At 34.9% G+C, this 14195-nt stretch overlaps 1 long non-coding RNA gene across 1 annotated transcript; it reads left to right on the top strand.

Annotated features, from left to right (window-relative positions):
* The first annotated feature begins 908 nt into the window (after positions 1-908).
* Positions 909-13951, top strand: LOC126812538 (uncharacterized). The gene is made up of 3 exons (XR_007675983.2): positions 909-979; positions 3546-3665; positions 13933-13951. It is a non-coding gene; the product is annotated as an uncharacterized LOC126812538 (long non-coding RNA).
* The last annotated feature ends 244 nt before the right edge of the window (positions 13952-14195 follow it).

Here is a 14195-nt window from a genome sequence, read left to right on the forward strand (position 1 = left end):
CTGTTTTGGCAACTCTAGATTAAAAAACAGCATTTAGGATTTAAAGGGGATCCATCATAACATATTTTGTCGATAAAATGGACGCTTTATTTAAATCCGCAATCCCACTTGCTTTCATATGACAATGTAATACTTTTCAATACTTTTTATAGACGTGGATGTATGTCTCCCGTCTGTACGTCCATCATCAATTTGTACACACGATCTTCAGGTCAGTGTTGGTTTTGTTTTTTTCAGAACTGGGATTGTTAGGCTAGTCATAATCGCGGTTTACATTAATTATTTAAGCGTCTCGGGAACTGTTTTGGGAACGGAAGTGTTAAATTCTATGTAGTGTAAACGGGTCGGATAGAAGCGTTCCGTTCTGAAAACGGTTTCAACTGGATCTCCTCAATTCTTCGTTATTTCTATTTTCGCATTTCTCAATAACATGAATAAAATATAAACGAGTGGGCCATATCGGTGCCATTTTCCTGAATTTTATCGCGGCTCTCTCTCTTGGGTTAGGTTAAGTATCTTTAATGTGTTAATAAAGCAGGATTGTTTCAACGCTTTGACTTGAAAGACAAATAAAAAAACATTGATAATGACAAAGGATGCCTGGATGACGTTTCAATGAATCTTGACATCTCCGCTTTTATGAAATCAAACGGAGGTCAAATAGCCTGGGATTGTAAATCAATTGCAAGAAATTTATGGTTTTGTGTGTTGCGATCTGACATTGTCTAGCACTTCAATGAATAATTTAGTAATAATTTAATTATAATGTATTCAAAACAGATTTAACAGAGACGTTAATTTAGAACGCATACTGGAATATAGCAATTTCTGGGATTTATCTTTTTCCTTATCAAATCAAAGTATTTGGGTTAATATTGGTTATTCGTGATGGTGTGGTTACTTAATGACGCTCGTCCAGTTCCCGTCATTGTTGTTTAAAAAGATGTACGTAGAACATTCCCGTTGGTCATGGAGACCGGTAAGGGCATTTAACTCTCGACTAGAATCTCGCAGGTTTGAATTCCGGTGTGCCCCGAGAAGCCTGGTTCACACTATTCAAGGATAGTGTCTTCGGAGTTGACAATTGTTGCTATTTTGTTCCGATGGGGCGAAAATCCTAGGCTCACCAGCGTTAACTTTGGCGTGGACGTAAAAGAGCCACTGACACTTAGATTTGGATAAAGAGTAATTGGAAATGCCCTGACCAGATAAATTCCCCTTACCATTGCATACGTGAACGCAGAAAAAATACGTTAGTCTCAAATGATCAAAGTACTGTATTGACGGAATATTGCATTTTGTTTATGATATTTTCCGAAACGAAAAAAGGGATTAATTTCTAGTTAGTTGTAATGTGTACAACTGAATGTCTGTGTTTTGGCTCAAATAGCGCCCCCTCCCGTCTTCATTAGCCTAGACGGGGCAGAAAAGTAAGACGTTTAAACACATTTCATTTGAAATAGTGTAGTCAACCTACTTGCAACGTCTATATTCTGCCAATTCATTTAGTCTATGTTATGTTTTAATTAGGCCTAAGAAACTAGCTGACTGTTGGAAAAATTAATTATAAATAATTCAAGATATTTTTTTTAAAACCTATCTTATTCATTTATTTTCTTTTTTCTTTTGGAAGATAACTACATTTGATTGATTAGTTTTATCCTAGAACTAACATTTACAACAAACATTGAAATAATTAAACCACAATAGTAGGTGGCTGTAAAACAAATTCCAGTTTATCATGGGCTTTCTCCACACATTAGATTGTGGCAACCAAAGATAGTTACAGTTAGGGTTTCATTTCCCATTTTATACCACAGAGAAATATGATTGATTAACAATAAAATATACCAATTTCATACACATTAATATGCTAAGTATGAAACAGAAGACAGAGAAATGTATGTATTTGGAATTTTAAAAACGTATATCAAAAGGAAAACAATAGGAAACATAGAGCGTGTACTGTCGAGCGCAATATGTTTATTTTCTCTTTTAAATATCGTCCAATGTTTATAAAGTTCAATCGTCTGGATCTTCTAGCCCAATGCAATTTCATTATTCATTCTTAATTCGGCATTGCAATAAAGTTGCCGGGTCACAATAGAATATATTTGAATCATACGAGCGTAAAATCTCAATAGATATGTAAGATAAAAGGAAAGAGAGGAAAATTGCTCTTTGGAGAGTTGTAACTGCATGCTATGATTTTATATAGAATGCATGTAAAAGTTCAATTTCATTAAGATTGATAAAAGACCGGTGGGGAAAACAGAGACATTTCCTTTCAGTAAAATCTATCGACATAAGATGAAATGTATCGGAAGCTGTAGAAATAATGGCGAGTTATTTATTGCTATTTTTACTGAAGGGTAAAATGTTTTGAACGGAAGGGGTTAAAACTAATGTCACATAATGCCAGAAATTTTCATGTTACCGAATCCATCAACTCCACTTAGCTAATTTGATTGGTGCATTGTCTGTTGTGTTGTTTTTATCAATTGATTGTTTGAATACGTAACATTACATGCATCCCATAAATAGCTTATATGTCGACTCAAAGACGACTTCGCCTCTGAATGATTTATGTCATACAATTTTGTTTTCATATAAATATCGGAAACATTATAAATAATATATTGGCCTTTTTGTTTTGAAAACAAGAAGTGCCGGTCAATAAAACCTCAATTAAATCTGTCGCATTACATAAAGCCTGAAATAGATATTAATCTATAGCTCCTAAAATAATGTACGTGTACATTTAATTTAATTCCATCCATAAAATGAGATTTGAAATATAGCAGTCATTGGTGGCAACCAGAACTGGTCTTGTGCTGTTTGACCGATTTCACTCGGGGGGGGGGGGGGGCACAAAGGTAACCACCAATTCTTGCATTCCGTTCTTGCCCTTTAGTAATCTAATAACGCCCTCTGAGACCAACTCATTACAATTAAAGATCGCTTTACTAACTTGACTTGGGCCTCGACTGTGCGATTAGGTGAATTGGGACAGGTAATAGATACTAAATATTACTTGATTTAATGACGTGGCATAGTCTTGATTCAATGAAACATAGCTTCCTATCAGACATATAGCTATGAGAATTCAAAAGAATTATAAAACTCCAGCATTGTCTCAAATAATGTCACTAACTAAAATAGCGATTTTTAGATCACGGGCTATAATGACAATTTGACACTTCTTGAAGTATTCGTCATTATTTACATTAGTCACAGGTTATTTGTGTTCTTTTGCAGATTTGTTCTTGCCGTTCAGGGTATAGATAAACGAGTATCACAGTGAGAAAAGATATAACATTCATCGCACCAGGATCTTCTAATAGACATACATCACTAATCTGTCCATAAAACGCAACAGGGCGTACGGTCATTTTCACCCAACGTAGTGCAGGAAAATTCCAGATCAGTTAAATCAATGATAATATAAAATGAAATGAAATGAAATGAGATTTAACGTCCTACTTTTCTGCACCGACTGGGCTAATGAAGACGGGAGTGATAATATAAATATGTTTACTTTTCAGGCAGTAAAAGGTGTGGTTATTTACCAGTAGATCAGAAAGATCAAGATAGAAAATCAGATAGTGATTTATCCAGTGAAGATGATTTGGATGATGATGACTCAGATTTAGACAGTGATTTGGGTAAGCTATTCTTGTTTTCATCCGCTGTTAAATAGTTGAAAAAAAACCCACAACAAATGGTGGTCGGGTGAAGTAGGGTGATATATGTCGAGGTCAGATGAACTCATTCATTTTAGATTCATTGGTTTAATAATTTTACAAGCGAATCGTGATCATTCTACTTATTTGGCGTAAAACGCTAAATGAGTAGCACCACAGTTCAAGCAACAATTTACTAGTTCTAATGTGTAAATTACACACAGTTTATGATTAATATGTTTTAAAATCTAACATGACTTTAGCTCGTCATAGTGAATTCAAATGCAAATATTTATGTAAAATGTGTCATCTTATGACATCTCTGTCTTAGCTTACCCTGCTCGTGCAAAGCTTTCATATACGTCTACCAGCCGTAGCAAAAATACTGATCTGAATGTTAGGAAGGAATGAGATTTAACATCCAGGGCAGCAACGCCCCCACACCTCTCCTGGCATCGATTATTTTACGCGCATGACAGCGTGTACACGGGTAGGCGTCGATTTTTCGTCCCTGGCACACATTTATTGTCAGCCCCACAGGTGTCACCACAGAGAACTAGAAGATTCTTTTCATCCCACGATAGGATTCGAACATTGAACATTTAAGTTAAGAGACAAGTTCCCCACTGCTAGACCACTGCGATCCTCTAATAATGGGAAGATAGCAATGGCTAAATGTAAAGTTCATGACAAAACTAGTGCATACATGTAAATTGATTATTGTTTATGACACATTGTGCTGTTAGAATCATTGTTCTTGTAATACATATTATCAACATTCAATATTTTACATTTACATTAGCTTCCAGTGTCTTTGTATTGCATCCTCAATATTAGCTGGTATTATCCGGATAAACAGGATAAGACGATCATAAAATTTCCTATAATCGTCGAAAAAAATGATAACCTTTGGGGAATTCGTTTTATCGACTTGGTTGCTTCAATAATTCTCTTCACGAGTATCCCACATGCAAGTATCTTTCAAGTTCCTCAAGATGTCGAAACAATCAGTTGGTAAATTGTCATTGTTCTAAATGATACCTTATTTTTTATCAGTAGTCGTGAATTGTCAGTTGTCTTGGGATGCGTTCTGTCATCTATCATTAGTTCACTGCCTGGAAGCTTTACTACTGTGATAACTGGCTTATTTTATTTTTATTTTATTTTTCTAAATCTATAACTTGTGTTTGATTTTGTATCACAATTTCAACCACAGTATATGTTTTAGGGGTAAGTTTACACTGGATTAATAAATACAGGAAAACTAGCTTTTAAAGCCTAGAGAACAATTTGAATTATCATTAATGAAAATATTTTATCTAAAGACAAAGTATCGTGGCAAGGCAAATATTTTAAACGCCATTTTCCAAGAAACTATAAATATTAAAGAGTTACTCTCTGTCTGATTCTGTGGTAGAAACTTTGTTTTCACATTCTGCAATATATACATCAATCTAGTTTTAACTAAAATTTATTACATTTCCTAACTCCTTGTGCCAATGCCAATTCAATGGCTTTAAAATTAAAAAAATAAAATATTTCCGGGTATCCTCACTGTCCCGAAATGGACACGAGATGGACACCCGATACAGTAAATGTACAAATTCGGCTCTGATCGTAAAAATATCGGGTCATTCGTGAGGGCATCTTAAGCCATCGTATAAATGCATGTGGAGTTTTGCAGGCTCCGGCAGCAACGTCGTGAGCGCTGGCAAAAACTTTGGCGTGCCAAAAAAAAAAAAAAAAAAAAAATGTCGAAAGACCTTGCGAAGGTTCATTTTCGTGTTGAATTCGTGTGTTCATTTTGCCCTTTATGAGGGCATCGTGAGGACATCTTGTCATCTTCGTCTTTACTTCGTCAGATCGTCGGTGCCATTGGGCATTTTCTCCTCGAAGTAAACAAGAATTCACTCGATTGTCTTAGAAAGGCAACACTACGTGAAGCCCTCGCAATACCGTCGTGTAGCCATCGTACGACATCGAGATGGGACCACGGTGTCGGCGAAGAAAGCCGAATTTGAGTAGTTTAAGCGTTTCCCATGTGTCATGGTAACGTGAACATATAAGATAGGTTGCCAGGCAACAAAACATAAGCCCACATCAGCTAAGTCGTACGCTCAGTAATCAAGGACTGTCGCACATTTTTTTTTTCTTTTCGTCAGTAATGAAAACAGTTACAACACACTAGAATCAGATTAAGAGTAACACCCTATTAAGTAACTATCATAAATCATTAGACTTTGTTTCGATTGTTTGTCGATTTAAAGTCAATCGGATATTTACTATAGCCTCTAGAGCTTCCGCAATTATTTTCAAAGTGTTCAAGAGTCATAACTCTGGCAGTAATTATCGAAAATCATTGAATATGAACTGACTTCTTCGTCTCGTGACCTTAAAGTAGCAAGGTCTCTAACTCAGTATTATCCAAAGTCTTCGACATTGAACACACGAATTATTTATTAATTTAAATCAAGATTGATGTTATGGTCTTACCGGAAAAAGATGGACTTCTGATATCCAATATTTAAGATGAGATATACGTCTTACCCTTGGTGCACGAATTGTGTACCATAATGCGTTTGAGCGCCATTTGTAACAAGGGACTCGAAGAGCGCGGCTAGATATATTTCACAAGTCATGTCAAACGGTGACGACATATTCTTATCTGGAGAGCATGCGCAATAAATACTATCGGTGTAGACTGGAATGACCAAAAGCTAGTGATTGCCATTCGATTGAGACTTCTGGCGTATTTACAGTAAAAACAGAAACAATTAAATGTAAATCAGTTTATATACATTCATATTACATTATTATATGTGATGCGACCCATAAGTCTCAATTATTAGCGATTTAGCTCCTTTAAACACCGTGCATAAATTTAAAGTCTATCGGATAGTAACTTCAACCTCTAGAGAGTCCACAAGATTTTTTAAAGAGCCACAAGATTTTCAAAATGATCAAGGGCCATAAACCTGACAGTAATTATCGGAAATCGTTGAAAATCAATGGGCTTCTTTGTCTCATGACCGTAAACAATGTAAACGAAATAAAGACGAACTTGACAAGATGCCCTCAAGATGGCCTTATGAAGAGCAAAATGGAAACACGAATTAAACACGAAAATGAACCTTATCTCGAGCGCTGGATTTCATTATCTCGAGCGATGGACTTAACTATCTTAGTATCTCTGGCGCTCAGCCACCGTAAATTCTACACTAGAGCATTTTCGAATTAAAGAATACATCCATGAATATTGATTTGGCTTGTACGAAAAAGATGACGGAATTTTTATGTTATTTATAAAAAACAAATAAAGATGGTTTTGTGAAATCAATAGCAACAAATGTAAAAATTAAATTGACATAACTAAAATTAGAATTTTACGGATATTTATTTAAATAGATGTACTTTAACCCTTATTTTTTTGCATACCAGCAGGTGTAGTAGTAGGTTCATACTGTGAACTTACTTTACCCACCGTATCGTAAAAGAATAAAAGTTGATTAAAGGCGTTATAGAATAGGGTGAATTTATTTTGCCTTTAGGTTTTCTATCTGTATTTGTCATCCCTCTGTCCGTAAATTTCAATCAATTTGACGGAATGTTTATTGTCTATGACTGGAAGCTAAAACCGATCACTCTTGCCATCAGTCTGAGATTATGTTCAACGGTTAAATGGGATTATGTAGCAGCAGTGCCCTCATTTTATCCCTTGATACCAGTCTAACAATACACCATTTGTTTGTGAAATGGGTTTAATTGTGCTTGGAGAGTTGTTCAATTGATATGGAGAATGGCACCTTTAGTTACTTGAATATTCATTGATGTGTCATTCGTTGATGGAAAACATAAATTCGGATTGCATCTGATATCGACCTTCCAATTTTGGGGGTTTGGTGTCATACAGTAATGGATAGATAGACGTTGGATTAAAGGGGAAGACCAACGATTTTCAACAAGGTTTCCATAAACCTTAAATATATATTGATAAATAATCCCCTCTGTAGCACAAGCAAAAACGTTTTTGTAAGCGAGAAATTAATTTTTATTAAAACAGGAAGTGACATAGTTGGTTCAACACGCTGACTGGGCTCTATAGTAAGCATACAGATTTGGCATAAGTTTACTGCTGTATTGTGTTCACGCGTCGTCCTTTGGCCGAAAATCGGATCAAATGGGCTGTTTATTAGGATATCATGAACACGAATTTATGGGTTTTTTAACGTTTAGTACACAAAGCCGTGGCGTAAATTCACTCATACTAAACTGTACGCTGTGCCTCAATTCACTCCACATGGCTAATTGTTTATATCACGTGGTTTGATTGACAGCTTGCAAGTGACGTGTGTTTCGTCTGCTTCGATGTTTTTTGTGCTTGCTGACAGCGTTTTGCAACATAAACAGATCAAAATTATGGGCATCCTAATAAACAACCGATTTGATCAGATTTTTGGCCAAAGGACGACGCGTGAACACAATACAGCAGTAAACTTGTGTCAAATCTGTATGCTTACTATAGAGCCCAGTCAGCATGTTGAACCAAGTATGTCACTTCCGGTTTTAATAAAAATAATTTCTCGCTTATTAAATCTTTTTTGTTTGTGTTACAGAGGGGATTATTTATCAATATATATTTAAGATTTATGGAAACCTTGTTGAAAATCGTTGGTCTTCCCCTTTAATGCAAGTCACAAATAGGTGGTGAAGATCTAGTTTGAGCATTTTCGCAAAAGTAAATCCACAAGTATTTCCCCTGACTTAGGAGATTGTTGATTCATTCTGTGTGTGAAAGGCGATAGACATACAATACTGCTTTAGCTTTATTTTTGGGTTTTCACGATAGGGAGTGAGATGTTTAAGTTTGATTTTTACATCGCATTGTAGTGAGTTTTAAAGGAGCCAAATTGAGTATTAACCGGTATGTTATTTGGATTAGTGATGGAACTAGCTACGTACGTTTAAATGTTTGCTTCGAAGGATTAAGCAGATATTGGTTTGTTCGCTAAACTTTAGGTTTTTTTGTTTTTCTTTATTGTGTCAACACACAGGAACACCACCAAATTCTTTATCTGCCAACAATGGCTGTATCTATAGAGGTGAAAATTTGACCCGAGACAAACTTTCCCCGCCCCTCTCTCCCCAACAACAAACATTTTAATTTACTGAAGATCAAAGAGAGAGTGTCATATTAAGGTTTATTTTCTATTTGATAAACTTGTCCACGATCTTTATGTATCAGATTCAATTGGGTGTTCTATTATTTTCTCGGTTGAGGTTTTTCATACCCTAACATGCAAATTATTAATACCCAAATAGAAGTTATGTGCGTCGTTATATTAAATTACAGTGAAATCGTAAAAGCATTGATTGTAAATTACAACGATTTTTCTGTCATTATTTTCCTCTAGTATAAACTCTTCTCATTTAGTGTGACGGTATGCACATCAATCTAGAAGAGGCAGCCTCTAATTTCTAAATGTAAATAGATTATTAATATTGATTTCTGTCTTATTTTATAAAAATTACCTTTTAATGTTTAAAGGTCCATTTTCCATAGAAATATGAATACATGAGCGACTAGCCTCTTGATATATAAAAACGAAATGGGGTTTTAACATCCTACTTTTCTGTACCCTCTGGGCTATTGAAGACGGGACCCTCCTGATACACCGTACACAGTTTGTGATTATGTGTTATCTTAATGGCAATAATATCTTATGACTTCAAGAAGAGTCCAAATATTATCTTGGAATATCCTACTTAAAAGACCAATACATTTGACGGGCTTGGAACTTAAATATAGAACAAATATAAACGAAAATGATTATGTTCTCCTCCGTATCACCAATTTGATTTATTGTAAATCGTTAATGTAACGTCTTATAATAAGCACAATTGTATGAATGATCCGAAAGTCCAAATATTTAAGTCCGTGGAGTATTCCCCTTGCTTAAAGTTTGACCACTAAAGACTGCATGGAAATTGAAATGATATATCAAGCACAAGGAGTGATGCTAGCTAGATATTACGAAAATGTTTAACGACCCGATTTGAAAAACGCTGGTGCTCCGATTAGTGTCAAGTTTACAGCTGGTTGATAAATGTTTGGAAAGATGTAATATTTTGGAACCAGATTTACACAATTTCAGTAATGCCTCTTTAAACATACAGCAAGAGCTTAATCTGCCTAATGCAGGCCTTTCTTTAGGCCTGAAATGTTTTCTAAATTATTAATTGGACATTAATTAACTTATCTAGGCCATAATCAACTCTCGAGGGCACGGGATTTCTCCGATATTAAATAGATTAGAACAGTTCAGCCATATTTTGATTTAAGCTAAAAATGGAGGAGCGAGACTTAGCTTCGAACAACCAGTACGGTGGTTGAAATTATTGCACACGTCTTGTCAAACTTTCAAAGGCTAATATATTCGCCCGCATTAGAGTAATTTGAATGAAATTTTCAATATATTCATTTTACATTATCTATTTTTGAACTATTATAGCAAGAATGGCTAGCTCTTTATCTAAATCTTACATAATGTATCTTTAAGTAGTTCCATAGCTTCCACCAATTGTTTAAAGAGTCATTAATGGTATCATTATTTAATTACTGGAGGGAGGTTATTTTAGACAAACCTATTCTTCACATATTCAAATATTACAGTATGCACACATAACATATGTAACGCTTTGGTTCGAATGTAATTCTGAACATCAATTTAAACAATGTACATAGATGCCAAAATAGGGTTGTCAAAGGAATATCCAACGTGTACGTAGTATTAAGCTGACTTCAGTCGAACTCGGAACCATGCCCTCATTTGGTCAGTTAGATTTGATAAATATTTATATGATCATATAGTTAGAGTGACAATTATAGAGGATAAGAACAAGATATAAGTGAAATTGTCATTGTCTACTTATGGCGTGCAATTCCGTTTTTACTTATATAGAAAATTTCACGATGATAAATAAACACAATATGTGTTTGCTGTAGTTAGAAACTTGAAAAATCGCGAGAATAGTAGTGATTTTTATTGTCTCTTGATGTGGCAATGATTCTGTTAAACCATTTTTACACAATTGAGTATCTTAAAGGTCGCTTGTCGACAATGTCGAGGCTAATTGCCATGGAACACTTCATGACTACAGTCCAATATCCATACCAGTATTTCATTATAAGACAGACGTAAGAGATGGTCATTAACCTCTATTTACTAGTATACTTCCAGTTAGTACACCGCATTTCATTTATTGGCGATAAGGTATCTAAATACCAATTTCTACTAATGTATCGCCTCTAGCAGTCTTTAGTGTTATCAAATCATCTATTAAATGAAAGAAACCTATGGGAAACATCGAATGACATTGTCCAAAAGTGAAAACATAGGAATTTGTCGATGTCACACCATTTTCAGACAAATCCATCATATTGCATACTGTTTTTCTTTCTTTTTTTAAAAGCATTCTTGTGAATAGAGTCATCTTTCCAGTGTTTCATAGGATATTTTTACTGATCGATTGACGTTACATGTTTCTAAGGTTCTATTTCGAAAAGCTGTAGTCTTGCACTAAGAAAATAATTACCAGATCAATTTCTTCCAAGTAATGAGAAGGAGAAAAAACAATGTAAAGAAACGTACGGATTCGTGTAATATAATAGTAAGTTAATGAAGGCTGGTTTTTCAATGAAGTAAACGTCTGGATTGTTTTTACAGTAAAAAAGAAATTTCTCGTTAGAGTTTACAAAATGAATATAAAACTTTCTGTTCCGAGAAAGGGAGTGGGGTTTAACGTCAACTCCACACAAACTAAATCATTTCGGGACTAATATATAGTACAATTACTGACAGACCTTAATATGATCTAGAGGGCACGCGATACATAAGCCACTCATCATCCCCGCACCAACCAGCCACCCCATCCCACTTTCTATTCAGTTTGTCTATTCCAAATTCCACAACCGTTACATTTAGATAAACCGAGTCTTTATTGGGGTTGTCCTTACAGCTTCGAAAACCTTACTCTAAAACAAGAAGCACAATCTGAACATTTCCTTCTAAATAATAGAGAGAAAGAGAGAGAGAGAGAGAGAGAGAGATTTGACGATATAAATCAATCAGAAATCACAGTTCAACACCCATTGAGTTGTCGGCAAAGTGCAAAGTACAATAATCAAGGAAATATATATTATAACCGTGCAGGTTATAGTATAATTTAAATCTTGAATATTTAAGATAATGCATTATTAATTTTAAAAGTGAAAGCCCTCAGATTGAATTTATTTAAACTCTCGGGACAATAACTTTTCTATTCCTTTAAAACATTAATTGTATGTGTGCTATTAAAAGGTGACTAGCCAAGGGTGAAATGTTATGTAATCCTAATGACATGTTAATTTATTATAATCCCTTATTGTTTATAAAACTGTTATAGATAGAAAGTAACTGACAATATGGCCTACCTGGTGAACATGCCAATCGTATGATTAATCTATTAATTGTTTTATTTACCATTGTTTTATTTCTTATATTGTACATTATTACATCAATGCTTATTTATGTCAACACTTGATCTAGCCAAGTGATTAGAAGTAATTCCATATAAATATGTGATTGTACTTGATACGTCAGTCATTTAGGTCTATCCGACTTAGTAGCATAAGGTACTAGTCGGTTATCCGCGGTCCTGTAAGTGTATGTGGATAATTGTTATTATAAGTTTCCAGTATTAAAGATTTGAAGAACCATTCCAGACTCTTGTAATATCTGACGGACCTCACGGTCACAATATTATAAAACTAAATAGACAGGACTCTAATCTTTCTAAAGTTGGTATTAGGTTGTGTTCTAATCGATTGTTGTCTACGAGAAAATAAACTACGGTCGTCTATCGTAGATGGTTTGTGTATACTTTTGATAAAATCAACTCGATTGAATACAAAGACTTAGTTATTGACGCAGTAAACACGTTAACCTTCTTCGTAGATTAAAATGCCAAAGTGCGAACCTCGGCTATATAAAATTCACCACTGGAATCTTCCCAACTGTGGGATTTTCTATTGTCCTATTTGAAGCAATTGCCATTGTGACCTTCTTCTCTAAACTAATGTCAATTATCACTATTTCACCACGGGGACTATAAATTCTTCTTTAATGTCTAGTGATTGGACTGTTTTCTTCGTTCTCAAAGAAAATGGCTGTATGCAACCTTGTAACCCCGTGTTCATCCGGCTATTGGTTAACAGCTGAGAGTATGTAGAAACGATTGACACATAACTCAATTTAAACAATTTACTATATATTTACTAACATCCAAATCAAACTGTTGAACATAATGTAGACCTAATGCGTTACATCGTCGTGTATGATTTAAATATCATACTCAACATGGATAGGCGTACTGGACTATTTGTTTGGGCGGGAGGCGGGAGTGGCGGCATTGGTATTTTGCCCGACTGTCATCAGACACCGGTGGTAGCCGAATTTACACGTTTTGTCCACAGGATATGAATTTTGATAATACTGAATCGGAATATTAGTCATTACTATTTGGTGACAATCCGTAAAAAGAGCCCCCCCCCACCCACACTTTGAAATACGCGGATGGAAAATCAATTAAAGGTACAAAAATTCAGATAGTTTTATAGTTTTATAAAAATTACTCCTTGTCACGTACAACCGGGAAATCGAAACCACGCCAGCTGACTCAATGAAAGACCCTATGATACAGCGTGCACGCGCTAACCATTCGGTCCCCCCCCCAACTTTAATATAAAGACCCTTGTTATTATGCAATCATTAAGAACATACGATTATAATAAAAACGTGGATGTGTTATACGAAACAGTTAACATAATTATTATTACTTTATTTATCGAAGGCACATATAGATGGTGGTGTGAAATTAATCAAAACCTGAACTAATCATAACTTAAGTTAGATTTGATCGATCTGAATAACTATATGATCATGATCGTGTATGACTATATACACTATATTTGGACTTTATTCTGGAACTTTATGGCTGTAACGCAGTTTTCAATATAGATGGTTGAATTTGTAGCTGTAGTGTTGAAGAACGAGCAAATTCATATGAGGGGGGCAGTAGGTCTAATGCTTTTATTACAAACTTTCCGATAACTTTACTGGAAAATATTAAATCATTCAATATTTCATTACGTGGGTAGGTTATGCTAATGCTGAAGCTCTTTTATTTTGAATTAATAATATATATTTTTTAGATGAAAGTAGTGATGATGACGATGATGATGAAGATGAAGATGAGAGGGAGGGTGAAGGAGAAGAGGGTGGAAGTTGTCCAGAAAGTTTAGAAGAGCCGTCGGTAGAGGAAGAGGAAAGACTACTGTGATAGTAAAGAATGAGACAGAGTAGTATTATACCGCTTAGATCTACTACCAAGTGTTTATATGTATAAAATATTTTATATTTGTAAATTTTGAACAGGTCAATATCTTTTTCCACTCAAGTGCTAGATTTAATATAA

The sequence above is a fragment of the Patella vulgata genome, chromosome 2 (assembly GCF_932274485.2).
Source record: "Patella vulgata chromosome 2, xgPatVulg1.2, whole genome shotgun sequence".
In the NCBI taxonomy this organism is placed as follows: domain Eukaryota; kingdom Metazoa; phylum Mollusca; class Gastropoda; family Patellidae; genus Patella; species Patella vulgata.